At 37.3% G+C, this 15,341-nt stretch overlaps 1 long non-coding RNA gene across 1 annotated transcript in view; it reads right to left on the bottom strand.

Annotated features, from left to right (window-relative positions):
• LOC130607327 (uncharacterized) overlaps positions 1 to 13,960 on the bottom strand; it is a 66,759-nt gene extending 52,799 nt beyond the window's left edge. The window contains exon 1 of the long non-coding RNA XR_008974219.1: positions 13,654 to 13,960. This is a non-coding gene — a long non-coding RNA (uncharacterized LOC130607327). The remainder of the gene's footprint in view (positions 1 to 13,653) is intronic.
• Between the last annotated feature and the right edge of the window lie 1,381 nt (positions 13,961 to 15,341).

Here is a 15,341-nt window from a genome sequence, read left to right as displayed (position 1 = left end):
TAAAGTAAAATCAAATAGTTATCTGCTTTCAATACTGAAATTAATCTCTCTCCCAGAAATTCCATCCCATCCACACCAGCTCCCCAGTCTTATGTTACTACTCCTTCCAGAAACAGAGAATAGAAAAATGAAAGAACAGTGGAAAAAGGACTGTGATGTATTTGTAAATGTTTGTTTCAATCCTGAAGAACTCAACAGTATAATTCACTATGTACCAGCCAAATTTTTTTCAGAAATAATCAACATACTGACATAAACCTGGAATATAAGCCTCAAGTACACGCCAACATACTGATTCCGAAAAAATGCCTGAGCCTGCCGTTTATCAATAAGGTACAGATAAAAAGAATTTGTGTAAGAAGTAGTTTCTGGTATTTTTTTCTTCCCTAATTACCTGAAATCAAAATCTAAATAAGACTGTATTCAACCAAATTCCTCTATCTGTACCAGTATGAAATCAAAAAGAAAAAAAAGAATGCAACAAAAAACCCCCAAACATCATCGTTATCAAGGAGAGAGAGGAAGAATCTATTCAGTCTATCTTGTCTGATACGCAGTTATGTGTGTGACGCAAAAATCTGTCTTGTCTGACACATAATGAAGCTGCTTATGATATCATTTTGACATCAGAAAAGTAGTAAACACTGCAGCATGAAGTTTCCAGAAATACAAAACTGAAGCATCAGTTGGATCCATTCTGTAAGTTGAGTGTGCAACAATAAATACATAATTCCTACCCAAGACTTGCACAGCTCCTCGAAGACTAGAGGACTCCAGTAAAAGATCCAACCTCCCTGATCACTGTGAGTTCCTAATGAACATCTGTGAATTATCTCCTTACCTAAAACAGACAGGAGCCTGAATAATATAATATAAGAAGCAACATTCAGTGCAACTTTTAAAAACTATAGAAATATGCACTGAAATGTGTATCTACTGTTTCTGGAGAAAACAATCCAAGGTCCCCAACTTGCAGGAATAGTCCTGCCATTATCCTGAATGCTGTCCTTGACCATGGCTCAGAGGCAGTTAAAGAAGAGTCTAAAACTAGGGCACACTCCTCCCACTTTCTGTTAAATCACGGATTTAAAGTTAATTTGAATGAGCAGACTGCATCTTGGACAGTTATGTTTAATAGCTGCCATGGAAACCTTCACCTTCTTCCATGAACCTCTCTAATTCCATTTTTAACTCATTTATAACTTTGTTCACCTTAATTTCTTATGGCACTGAGTTCCACAACCCAGCTTCACACTACTGGAGTTGTAAAACTTGCTTTTCCTGTGCAGCCAGAAGAGACATTCATTAGCCATTCTCTGGTCACCTTCTCCTCACACATCCTGGTGGAAAGAGCCACCTCTGAACTGGTTGTACTATAAGAGAGAGACTTCTCTTTTTTTCTTCCCTTAATTCTTACTTCAACCTGTTCAGCCTGTTGTGAACACAGCAGTAAATTTCCTCTTCAAAGAAATTCCCTCTCTTCCGCTGGCACACTCCTGCCAGGAGACTCATGACTGCTCCATCAGTCAACTCTGTCATTTTGGTCAGTACCTCTCTTCCTGAGCTGGCAGCTATAACTAGTAATGGCTGTATCTAAATTAGCTACAGTATTTGTGATCATTAAAACAACCATGGAAAGCTGTCTAACCTGCTTACTGATTTCTTTATTTTAGCATATGCTTAATCTGCCCAAAACTGCCACTTCAGATACAGGCCCAAGAAAGCTGGAGGCTCAGGGTCTAGATCAGAAGTCATAAAAAACGTCTCAAAGGTGAAATTCATTTACCAGGAGCCCTGCCAGTAAGAATAAAATGAATGAAAAGGAAATTGACAGGGGATGATGAAAAGAAGGCATAATTTCTTTAGAGAGAGCTGATGGTAGCCAAACTTCTTTGACTGAACCAATGGCCGAAGAAACATATTTGTCTGTATTTCACCAGATTCAGTAAATCACTTAGTGAGACATGGAAGATACGATGGTTTTAATGAGATGACATTAAGAAGGGAAAAAATTGATTGAATAGTAGAAAGCAGCTTCAGTTAGTGACATTTCTTAAGGCAAGAAACCATCCTCCCTGTCACTGCAAGTTATGTTTTAAACCTAAAAGATAAAAAAACATTTAAAGACATAATTCCGTATAGTAAAAAAAAAAAAAAAAAAGAAACAGACCTTCTAACAGGTTCCACCTGTAGTGCCAGTGATTCTTTAATAAAAGCTGTACAAACCTGACCTCAGCCTGAAACAAACTCTACAGAGTTGCAGATGGTTATAGGTGGCTACCATATAGTCACAGGGTAGATAGCCCCTTTGAAACAGCAATCATTTGAAGGACGAATGGGATTAACTCAAGTTACTTAAAAGCCCTCTTTTCTCTCTGTTTCTCTCCCCCATGGGCACTATCTCTCATGAAGGCAACATTCCTGAAGAACAATGAAATTGTTAGAGCAATAGAGGGAAACCTCATAAGGAGGGATTAAAAAAAAACAACGCTAGACAGCAGTAGAACCAAGGCTGTAAATTTTTTCCTAACTCTTTCTTCCAAAAGAAACATTTAGAGAAAATGGTAACATTTGCTCCCCACACCCTGAAAGTGCCCTGCAATAGTACTAACATAAGTTAACACTATTCCATTTCTACAGACGTGTTAGGACATATCGCACTAGGAGCTAAGCAAGTTACATGAAAACTGTTACCGTTTTTTTAACTTAGTGTGACTCATGCCAGCTGGACTAGTCTAAATATTATTAAACATCATTAAATATTATATTTAAGCTTAAATTGTGCCAGCGGGGCTAGCTAACAAGAAGAAAAAATAATATTTTAATAAATCATATTCAGAGCCTGTGGTGGTGGGTGCTACCCTGAAAACACCCAGACTTACATACAGTCTCACTTATTTTCCACAAATGGATAGTATGTCTACCAATCCTTCTGGCAGCATTTCCACTGCTGTCACTTGGTAGCAGATTTAAAAGGCAATCCAGGAAAGCTTATGATTTGCTGTAAAAATTAATAAGTGCTTAAGTGCCTTGATCATGTTCCAAGGGGATCTCCCATACTTACAAGACTAAATTTCATTGACTGTCCCTGGAAAGTGACCTGCTTCCCATTACTGCCAGCACTATAACCCTACTTTTATCCTGGCATCTCTAATGTACTCAAAAAGGCAAGTCCTTGTCAGCACAGTGCTAAGGAAGACAGCTATTGTGAATAAAGTGATTATTTTGCAGCAGTAAAAACCTACTGAAATGTGCTTTTACAAATTATGGTATCGACACCACGGCAACACTCAATGTTTTACGAATATTCTACACATATACCTGTGTATATGCACAGACACAGCAAGCTATAGCAATTGATGTGGTTTGGGTTTTTTTTTAAGAGCTAATGATGTTTATAGTCTTAGAAGCATTTCAACAGTGACAAATACAGTTTTTCAAAAATTGCATGTCAAAGCTACCATGCCTCTGGGAGGACAAATCAGCATGCGTTACATCTGCAACTCTGCAAGCACAACTGTTAAGTATATTATAATCACCAGGAGGAATGCAGAGCACATCAAAGGGAAAAATAAAATTCATGGCAGATAGTAACCACTTTCTTCTTTACTGGAGAAAATACTAAGATGCTGAAAATTGCTCATGCTTAAATGGCTATTAATTAAAATAAGCCTTAGATAGTCCTTCCCTATTCCCTTTCCTCTCGCTGCTCCCTCAGAAAGTCTGAGAAAAATTGAAATGGCTATGTAACAGAAACTTGCACAACCTCAATGATTTGCATTCAGAGGTGAATTAAAATTCCTTTGGTTTGCACTATAGTGGAGCTTCAGTTTTAGTAATTTTTTTCTAAAGATAACTGAATTTTCCAAGGGAAATTTTAGAAAAAAATGTTTACTAATTGCACAGAGAAAATAGCTTAAATGCCCCCCTCCTCTGCTCTTCTTCTCCCCCCATTCCCCTGCCCCCCCCCTCCTTGGTGCACATGGCCTTTTCCAGCAAAGCAACTTTTCTCTCTCTACTTAACTAGCCACTTTGCCTCTACTTATCTACACAAGCAGATTGTCTTGCTTTAAAATTCTGGAAGTACTCCTTTAGTGAGGGTGAAGTGCAGGAGTTTAAGACTGTATTCTAAAGGTTAATACAAGCATCCAAGAGTCATATTAAAATAACAACTGCAAAAATCAATTCAGCATGAGACTGAATGCACTAAATTCAGCCTTAACACAAACAATGGCCTGTGGTACCATTTTTCAGTTTTATATATATATGTATGTGTGTATATATATATATATACACACATGTATATATATATACACACATATGTGTATATATATATATATATACATATGTATATATAAGAAAATGATACAATTCTCATTTTCTAGCTCCTAAACAATTTTCGGAAAAAAAAAAAAATCGAAGCAATTTAACAGAGGACTGACAAAGAATTCACTTTTTCACTGATACATAATAAACTTCTTCATAATACCAAACAGTATGTTGCATGCAGTAAAATACACATACATTCTACTAGAGTTAGTATCTAGTGTAAGTTTATGGTTTGGAAAGTGCCTTTGTGCCATCCCTGAAGTCACTGCATTCACAAGGATGAAAACAAGAGTGGAAGTACACCTTTAAAATGTATTTCACATTTTCTTCTAGTCCAAAATTGCAATTACTACACACTTTATAAGCCTGCAGCCAGTTTTAGTAAACTGCTATTTACAGCTCTTGCATGACAGCCAACAGGTGAAAGCAGTGAGTGAGAGCTCTCATTCATTGCTGCTAGCATCACACTGCCTTTCTGATCCCTTTCTTCAGAAACAAAGATTAGGTGCGGGGAAATAAGGTAAAGGGTTGTTTTTAAAAGTCCGTATTTTTAAATCACCATCCAGGAGCTGGCTGAGTTGAGCTCTTATTAGTTGCTTCTCATCTCCCACTTTGGTATCCATGGAAACCTCGCAGCAGCATCGCCTGCCTCACTATCCTGAAGTCTTCAGATTCAGTCAATGCCAAACCTGGCCAGACAAGCCAGCAGAGGATAATGGCAGCACTGCTTCAGTGCTAAGGTCCATGTTGCTGGCCTCCCATTGTGTGCAAACCACATAATATGAAACATAGAAGTCATCTCTACCATATCGCACAGACTTGGGCAAACGGCTGAACCAAATCCCAGCTGCTTCCCTTTCTTCCACCACTCCCGGACAGAGGCATACATGGACAGGGATGAAGAACACACCTCAGTCTTCATAAACCCACAAGGGCTGGAAAATCAGTGAAATGGAGGGATGTCAATCTATGTAATCAGCACAATGAAAGTTACCTGGCTGCTAATCAGGGGACTTTTCCAATTCTTACTCCCTTTTCCCTGCTTCTTAGAAAAACATAGCGGACAGTATGAATATTCAGAAGTGCGTTGTAATAACAACTTTACTGTAGAAAGACACACTTGGAAAGCCTTTTGTCCATGGTATTTGTCTACTTCAATTAGTTCATTTAGGAAGGAGAATGCTCTTTCTAGTGTCAATCTCTTTTTTATTTCCTGTGGAAATCCAAAGAAAGGTGGACTGTCGTTACATGTCTGAGAACTACTGCAATAATACCTGAATACTATTTTCCCCTTTGTACCTATTAGGCCCTGCAGACAGTTTCTGTTCAAGAGATGTTCCAACTGTGTGTCAGATATCTTGGCAATCCAGAAGCAACAGAAATTATTTTTCCAATGTATTGAAGCCTCAACCTCTACATGAAACATGAACTTACTGAAAAATCAAACCACGCATTACACAACAGATTTGGAGTTTTGGTGGGTGTTGGTAGGTCTACAGATTACACTATAAACATGAATAACACATGAATATGTGAATATACAAGTCACGTGAATATGTGACTATACTCTTATTGTTTTTAATGAAATGCTAAAGCAAATCAACAATCCAAACATGTACCACGGTGCAAGAATACATTTGCATAATTGGCTTTTATTACATCTAGAGTTATGAAGGATTTCTAAATATAAAGGATGTATATGGACAATTATTAGTTTTTAAGTGAATTTCATGGACATAGAAGGCGATGAACTGAAAGGAAAAATGTCAGGTTTTTGCAACAACAGTTTTGAAGCAACATGCTGAACACAGCAGTGATCGCAAGTTACTTCTCAGGGAGACTATTATTTTCTACAATATCAGTACACATTTATTTATGTTGGCAAAATTTTGTGTCCAAACCACTTAATAGTTCCTTTTTCCAGAAAGCAATTTTCTAAAATTGTGTACTTTAACCTACTAGTAAATAATTTCTTTTTCAATAAAAGTTTTCAAAGGTATAATTTATTGGGCAATAATAGTCAGTATTATGGATTTTTTTTTTTTTTTTTTAATGTCCGTGTGCATTTCACTGGATGTTAAGTGTGCATTTGGATTCTCATCATAGAAAGAAGAACAGAGTCTGCTCAAATCAACATTCCTATTATAGGATGGTAGGGTCAATGCAACAACCCTACTAAGACACGCTGAGCTGATCGTTTCACTTGACAGAGAAACTTATAATTTCTCCAATCACACTCACTCTCTTTCAATTTGCCATATTTCATCAGTGATAGAAAACAAGGATAGTGCTACAGCGCTAAACAGCAAAATGAAGACCGGTTCAGTTTCCAACAATGAGTCAATTTTTCTAATCTAGTTTCCAGCTGATGGGCAACTAAAAGTTTTGGAGGCCTCAGTTCTCCATCCCCAGATGCAAAGGCCTTGTCATAATAACAGGAATTACTATTTTTAAGAATATAAGCAATGAAAATAAGATTGCTACACAAGTTATTTGTAAAGATCATACTGCTGCCTATATAGTATAGTTGATGTAGAAAAAAATCACAATTTAATGCCAAAATATGAGAATAACACTACAAAAATGGATTTCTTCACATTCAAGTCAATGCCATCAGCAATGAATACGCTGCCACCATTTTCTGATGCCGCAGGGCCAGAGGAAGATGACAGCTGCTATAGAAGATAAAGATAATGCTGTAGAAGTGCTCGAGGAATTACTAGCAAGAAATGAAAGAGCAAACTTCTCCTACCTCTTTAAACGAGAGGGCTAGAAGCCATGTAATCAATAACAACAGACTGAATAAAAGCAAAAGAAGCTAAAGGAAATACCTTGATGGCTAGAGAAAAACCTGCAGAGGTAAGAGACGCCTCTGGAAAATGTAACTTCTCAGGTTTAGTAGTGCACTTGCGGTTTAATCAGAGGATGGCACACTGAGAGCATTGAGAATTGTATCTGCAATTCAAGAGGATCTCCATTCTCATTCAGGTTTAAGGGAGTAAAACCTTTGTCAAATTGAGTGACCTACAGATGGATTCAAATGTGTTTTTGTGAAAGAAATGACACTGACAGTCTGGAGCAAGAAACACCGTACCAGATCCCTTTTAAGAATCAAGTGTAGCAAAGAAAAGCATCCTAATCACAGTGCTATTTGAGACTCAAAATCACTGAGGTGCATGGCTTTTCTCCAGAAAGCAAAAAAATCGAGAGGGATGGTGGTATGGTGTGCCAGAGCTGCTTTTCCACAAACACTGGTTTAGCTCCTGCTGGAGCCTCAGGACTGCCCCTGCTGAAAGGGCTGACCGGCCCTCGCCAGCCTCACACTGCATTACAGCCACTGTCTGGTGCTGACACCAGGGCATGATCAGCCATGCAGACAGTTGGATCAGGTGATTGATCTGTCTGAAAACTAACCCTACCAGGAGAAGAAAAGAAAGATTAGTTTTCAGTTGATCAGTAAAGCTTTAGAAGTCATTTCTACAACAAAGAGGAGGCAGGACAGGCGCTTTCAGTGGCATTGCGGGCCCCAGGTCACCTGAACTCTTCAAAGGCTCTTACTCACTCCTTCATGCACTCAACCGCTATGCTGCTAAGCAGGTGACCATGCATCAAGTGATCCACCATAATCATCTGTGTACACACCCTTTGGAGAGGTATTTAGTTTAGTGTAAGGCAGCTTACCCCGCAATTCAAGCAGAGTCAAGCAGATCGTTACCGAGCAGCTGCCCCAAAAGATCTCCAGCTGAAGGGATGGTAACTACTTCTTCCTTGCATTTTGCAAAGAGAACAATGCATCACCCCCTGTTTGGGGAATGAAAATATTTTATATAATTGGTCAATAGTATCATCAGGATGATTGAAGATGATGAAATTGATAGAGAGAGACAAAGCAGATTGCTCTTGCTGAGCTGGGCTCTGGCAGAATCTATTGATTTACAGCAAATAAAACAATACAGGGAAAAAAATTCAGATAATCTTGAGGGTGTATTCTGGTTGCCACTTCAACAAAATGGATGCTATTCAAAGCCGTATTTCTCACAAACTGTAAACTGACCATGCACAAATTATATACACATAAACACAAAGAAATTAATCTTAAAGATTATGATAGAGGGTGCAAAATTATCAAATAAACAGCAGGAGAAGCATCAAAATTGCATGATGAGTTCAGAATTGGACCTCATGATGCTACATTTAATCATACAACTACCTTTTTTGTCTTTTTGATAGGGCCCCTATCTCATTAAGTGTACAGGAAGACTGCTACTGAGTAACAGGTTATTTAATCCAAATTACTCTTTTCTCAAGCATCTTTAGACTGTAGAGTGATATACAGACAGTATCAAAGATGGAAAGGCATCCAATTGAGAGGAGTGATGGCACACTGATGATACCTGGGTCAATCATCAGATGTTAAAAGTGTTTGTGCTATTACTGATCAGCATCAAACTTAAGTCTTCCTCTGCAGGTAAAATAAAAACCACCTGCTTCCACCCTCCATGAGACTTTAGTCAAAATGATATCTCAAGAGAGAGAACAAGAAAAGTCCCACAGACAGACTCTGAGGTATGGCAAATTATACCAGGAAATTGAGCGTAAGAACACATTAGTAGCCTTAGATCACTTAGGTAAATATAAATGCATGTCTGATGACAGTGACACTGGTAGAGACAAATACATGGTGTTCACTTGTGAGAGACGGAGAGATTGCCCCAGCCTGTGCTCAGGTGGGTGACTCAGCTGTCCCAGGTGAAAGGAACAAGAGCCACAGGCTTTTTCCCCAGTGAACCACTCATACCTTGCTTGCCACTTCCAGCCAGAGGGAAGAGTAAGCTGGGTAAGCCAGATCTCATCTGGGAACTATCTCATCTCTGGTGTCCCCAGCATGTGATCTGTGCCAAAGCTGCGAGAGAACTCAAAGGCAAATAACAAATTCTTTGGTTTATAATTCCTCCATGCTGTTTTACTGGTGTATGACCTGCTGTAACCTGGTACAGTGTAACAAAGACCTTAGTCAAAACTAAATGTACCTTCCAAAAATACATACGCAGTTTTGGCTTCATCCAAAATTCAAAAAGTTAAGGGAATTGGTTTTACATGTCACAGGTGGACACATGTAAGAGAACATGCAAACATCTCATGAAAAACACAAGGGGGAGAAAAAAAAAATCCTCTAAGATTTATGATTATGCACTGATTGGTACATTATAATATCATCTATTCTTCCACTTCTCTTCCAAAAGATACTATTAGTTAATAATGTTAGAGGATTCCACAGTGAATATATATTAAAAAATCTGTACACGTTATTGGCAAGATTACATGCAAAACTGTGCAGGTTCCTCCACTGTTATACCCTTATTTCAAAACCTGGACTATAAATTAGCCAATAAGGCAGCGGCTTACAATAAAGAATAATGATTAACTTTATTTACAGATGACCACTGATTAAAATAAGCTTATAAATACTTCCTATTTTGCTGCAACAATGTGCAATTTGATGGATCTCACTAATATTAAGTTTCATAAAGTCTGCTACAAAACTTAAAATTGCAATATCAGTGAAGGAAACCTGATTAATAAGCTGAAGGGACTCCCAAAAAATGCAGTGATGTTTCTTTCTCACTTTGGTACTCCACCTAGGTGCTGGTGACATTTTTGCCAGTTAATCAACACTGTTGCACTACTGAACTACAGAGATAGTCTATTTGCATTCTCTTAAGTACACTTTCTGAGCTCTGAAGTGGGAATGTCAGTTATCACACTTGCATTATAGAAGACTAAAATATAACAAGAACAAGGGCATACTTTGTGTCCTGTTCCTATAAACCCTTACACCTAAAGCAGTTTCTGTCTGTGCATGCAGAAACCAGTTAACTTAAATGCAGGTGTGAAAAAGACCTACAGAAGAAATACACCCTTCAACAAAACTTTAATCATTGTGCTACCCAATTAAAATTTTCATCAGATTAAAGAGTTAGCTATTATTTTCCTTACATTTGTAGAAACAAATAGTTAACACTGAAATACCATCACACTCACAACAAATTACTACTCATTAGTATTTTTACAAGTTTTTCTAAGATATTTCTCTTTCATAAACTTTTTTTTTTTTTTAAAAAAAAAGGTATTTTTCTTTGGTAGTGCTTAAATTAAAAAAAAAAAAAAAGAGAGAAAATCAAAAGATCTGCTTCCAAGTGTGCAGAACTGGTTTAACAGTTTCTTATTGTATAAAGCAGCCAGTAGATGAGCATGGACTATTACAAAGCACCTGCACAAGTAGAACATTCAGGTTAGTTCTGTAAGTAGCATTTCAAACCAGTTTTAGCAAAAGCTACTAATAAAAAGCCCTGAAACAGTCGCACTATTGTGAAGTAACCCCAAAGAACTGCCTCTGCAAATTTTGCTATCAATCTGATGCTGAAAAGCAGCTCAGTGGTTCCAGAAACCTTTGTAAATTCCATCTCCTTGAGAATTTATTCCAGTAGCAATTACCATCTACAGAGTATACTGGGAAAATCTGTTACCACTATTGAATCAAATTTTAAAGATCCACCTGAGGTAGACTAAAAATTGTCTCAATGGGCTCAATTAAAATATCTCACCATAGCCTATTAATAAAAATAAGCTAAGAAAAAAACAGGCTTCAGGAAATACTGCTTTTATTTCTAGGACACTAGCTTAAGCATGCATACAATGAAGAATTATTTTTGCTCCGCATGTGCTTAGCTGTACTGAACTCTATTACAGCAACCTATTCCTTACCTTTTTTAAAAGCAAGAATTTGGGTTTTTAAACAATACGTTTGTTATACTATCAAGTCCTAAGATCAACAATTGATGACTTTTGCCTCTATGGACTGGTAAATCTATGTTAGCCACTTTAGTAGAAGCCATATTAACATCCAGCTCCATATAGTTTTATTTATTATTAGTCTATTTAAAAACAAAACAAAACTAAAATAAAACAAAACCAGCAAAGAAACCAGGAAAAGATTTTGCTTGTGCTATTGTGTATTCAGTATTACATGTGCTTGGTGTAGGTACAGCCTGAGTGACTCCCAGCAATTTCAATGCAACAAAATTATTACTGCTCATATTATAAAAACCATTCTGTATTCCCAATTACCTCTTAGAACAGCTCCTTCTGAATGAAATTCTAATATACATGAGAGACTAAGCACCATTAAGAACCACACAAGTAGTACATGCCTGGTAATAAAAAATATGTGATATGACTTGAATACAAGGAACTTGCCTGAGAAACCGGGAATTTCCTACAGCCAAGCCACAGTTTATTTGGCTGCAAATACTTTTACAGTTAGTAATAATGAAGGCAAACTGCGTAAGAAATCCTGACTTTTTACTATCTCTACAGAATAAATAAATTCATAATTGATCGATTATATATTCAAGCAAGGAAACACAATGCTGGCCTTTCATTGTCAATTGACATACAGTCTCATCACCAGAGAGCACAAATGAAATGCTAATGGCAGTGAAGATGAATGCCAATTTCCTTCACTTTGCTCCAAGTTTCAGTGGCTCTCTACAATAAAAGATAGCTGTTTGTGGAGACTGGCTTGTTCCATACCATTAACTCAGAACAAAACATATTTTTAGTGGGACAGCAGTGTTTACTTGTAAGAACTGATGAATTGTACACCACCATTTATCACTTGTAGACAAAGACATTCGGGCACAATTTTGGACATAAATCAAGGTACATGCTCCTAAATAAAAAAGGGATTGCTTAAGTCTCTAAAACTTCATAGATTGAGGTCAGATTGGCCATAGCAACCAAGAATGGTACTTAGGCCTCCAGTAAGACTTAGCAACCAATAAATGAGCTCAGATCTCTTTTCATCTCCACTGGTGTGAAAGCCAAAATTAAAAAGATTAGATCACGCTGCACCCATCACAATAGACTTCACAGTGAAAAAGTCATTTCTAGCCTTTGATTCACATCCAATAAATAACATTCATCCCTTCCATAATGAACAACTTTCAAAGTAAATTGAATCTCCATAGTGCTGCTTTTCCTTGCTGCACCATATTTACATAACAATATATCACAGGAAGCTCAGAGTCCGTCTTGCAAATGGTAGGCGCGTCCTTATTGCTGATTACATTACATTCAGCTTTAAAACGCTTACCATTTAAACATAATGCACTGTAGATTAGAATAAATTATAAACAATGTTTTAAATCTTTTGATATGAAACTTTGTCATCATTTCAATATGGAAATCTCATAGTAAACATCTCCCTCCCCCTTTCTTCCTAGTCCTTCCATTTGAGATATTCAGCAAATTCTACTTTCCAGGAGCACTGATGATACTATCTGTCTCGCGCTTCCAGGAAAAAGGATAGCACGTTATTTCATTTTTACTGCCTCTTTTCACACTGCTGCTATTCTCTTTTTATATATATTTTCAAGTGCTCCACCAATTCTTCTTAACGTTCCAAACACATCGGTAACCTATTACTCCAATCTTACACAAAGCATTAAGTATTGTTGTTTTTCCTTTCCCTAGAGCAGTATTTATTTGTAAGCAGGTGAAGCTGATCACAGCTTCAGCAATCTAACACAGATCTAACATAAGAAATCAAAAAACGCATCCAGCAAATGTTTGTGTTGTATTGTCACTGTATGTCCTGTATTTCTCTCACTCAATTTGTCATTATTATAAATGGATCGTTGTTCCTTTCTTACTGCAGGTTGCATAAACTGACATTTAAAAGAAAGTGTTTGAAAGCAATATATTTAAGCAAAATTTCTAAACCTAATTAAAAATACGCAGAAGTAATTTCAGCCCTCTGCAGAAACAACTCATGTAGATTATACTATTTGAACTCAGCAGGGAACCTCATTAATTTTTAAAACTCTCTGACCCCAATGCAGTTAAGGGTGTAAAAATAATTACGAATTAGGGTTGAGGGAGCACTGTTTTAATATTGCATGTATGCTATCAGCTACACAACATTTTACCAGATATGGATATTTACTATACCTAAGCATAATTTTAACATAGGCAAAAATGAAGCTTCATGGTTAATTTTAAAAATGCAAATGTTAGAAATATTGTATTTTTAAGAAGGTAACTATAGTAGCTAGTACTTCCATGGAAAAACCCTGCCTGCTTTCTGCAAACATTCTCATAACACAAAGCACAGCAATTACAGGTTGTAAAAGCTAGTAACAGCCTGGATACAGCAGTAAACTCAAATATTTCTATAACAAGGCACGTTTGCAACCTAACAATTTCCAACTTATTTAGAAGGCTATAAAATACTTGGCTGAGGGTATAAATATTCTCTCTTACCTAAAACTTGTCAGAAGAAAGATCCTTCTCCATTGTTGTCACCTCCAGTGCCCCCTCTTGCCACCATGGAGATTGGTTCTGCTATGTTTATTGCTCTGTGCCTCAGTTACAGCCGTGACACTAATCTGCCTGCACAGACCAGCAAAGGGGTGTGTGTGAATGTGTGTGCGTGCATGTGTGAGAAGAGAGCCTGCTGACTTCAGGACTGGGAACCTAAACCTCAGGCCAAGTCAAGGCTGAATGAAAATGATCAAAGCTCTGTCCCTCATCAACGAAGTAGACAAGAGTCCTCCCCCCTCCCAATGAGAAGTAGGGCTGTCATTAGGGATTCCCACTGAAAAGCCTCTAAGAGAGGCAGACCTTCTCCATATTGCTAGTGCCTGCCCAACAGTCCGTGCAGAATACAGGTAGCTATTGTTCCTGAGACAGATATGTAGTCAGCCACTCAGACTCTGACAGATCTCAACAAACCAGTGAGCCTGCCTTCAGTTTAACTCTTTATCTGCTAGCACTTTACTTTTTACACAGATCTTCTTTCACCCTGGAGAGGGAGGGCAGGGAAAAAAAAAAATAATAAAAAAATCAGTAAATTGTTCTGGTTGTGCTAGAGAAAAATGTTTTAGGTTTCACATACATAGGCAGTAATCCTATGCAAATTTAGGAGTATTGATTTTAATTTTGAAATCTCATCTAGTCTGCTGTTGGACAACACAGCAATAAGACTTCAGCAGTAAAACAGGATTCCAATTCTCTAAGGTAAATAATTCTTGCTCTGCCTTCCTTTGAATTCTCGTAATACATGGAGAAATAAAACAGTTTGAATATATAACATGCATCTTTGCTCAAATATTCTAGGTATTAAGAAACAGAGCAATTTAGTGCAAATGCTTCAGCAGTTTTTCCATCAGAATTCAGTTCTCAGCAGTGACTGGAAATGGAGTTAGTGTCTCCAACAGAAAATTGTGCTAGAGCAAGTAGATAGCCAATTATCTGGCATAAGAAGCAGCAGATACTCATTTCAGTCTTGCAGCAGTTTTATATTTCAATGAGGAGATTTTACCTGCACAAAAAGGTGGGTGTTTTTATTTTATATGACATGGAGCTTAAGAATTTATTCAGAAAGACACAGTCAATGAAGCTGTTTGACAAAATATCCTCACATTTACACTCTGTGTTGGACTTTCAGGAAGCAATGCATTATTATATGAAAAGCTAATGATTCTGCATTCTGTATAAGTATTGTATAAGCTCAGCCTATATGTAAGACTTCAGCTTTAAAACACTTTTCTCCTTCTATTTAAGCCAATCTTAACTTCATCTCAAGCAGGTTGCAGAAAGATGCGTATGTGTATGGGTATACTTGCCTTAGGGTGGGTGGGTTGGATTGTTCCAAGGGAATTTTAAGCTGTAAAGGTTGAAGATTACCAGAAAATATTTCACATAGCAATAAAATTAGATTTATAAAACGTAGGGTTTTTAAAAACAGTTCAGACTGCTAAATCAGAGACATAACATCAAAACCAGTATTTTAACCGGGCAGAACCTATCAATTCAGAGAAGCCTCCCTACCCATTCCATAAATAATCACTTTATCAGCAACTTCAAAACGCCATGTTAAAAACTCCGCATGTCAGTTATTTTGAAACTTGCCAATGGTCACTTTATAGTGTTTCAAAGCAACCTTTTCT

Source organism: Pezoporus wallicus, unplaced genomic scaffold, assembly GCF_028554395.1.
Source record: "Pezoporus wallicus isolate ANWC-B61680 ecotype Strahan unplaced genomic scaffold, APGP_CSIRO_Pwel_v1 scaffold_3294, whole genome shotgun sequence".
NCBI lineage: Eukaryota > Metazoa > Chordata > Aves > Psittaciformes > Psittacidae > Pezoporus > Pezoporus wallicus.
Note: the sequence above shows the minus strand (reverse complement) of the source record. Positions and strands in the feature narration are given on the sequence as shown.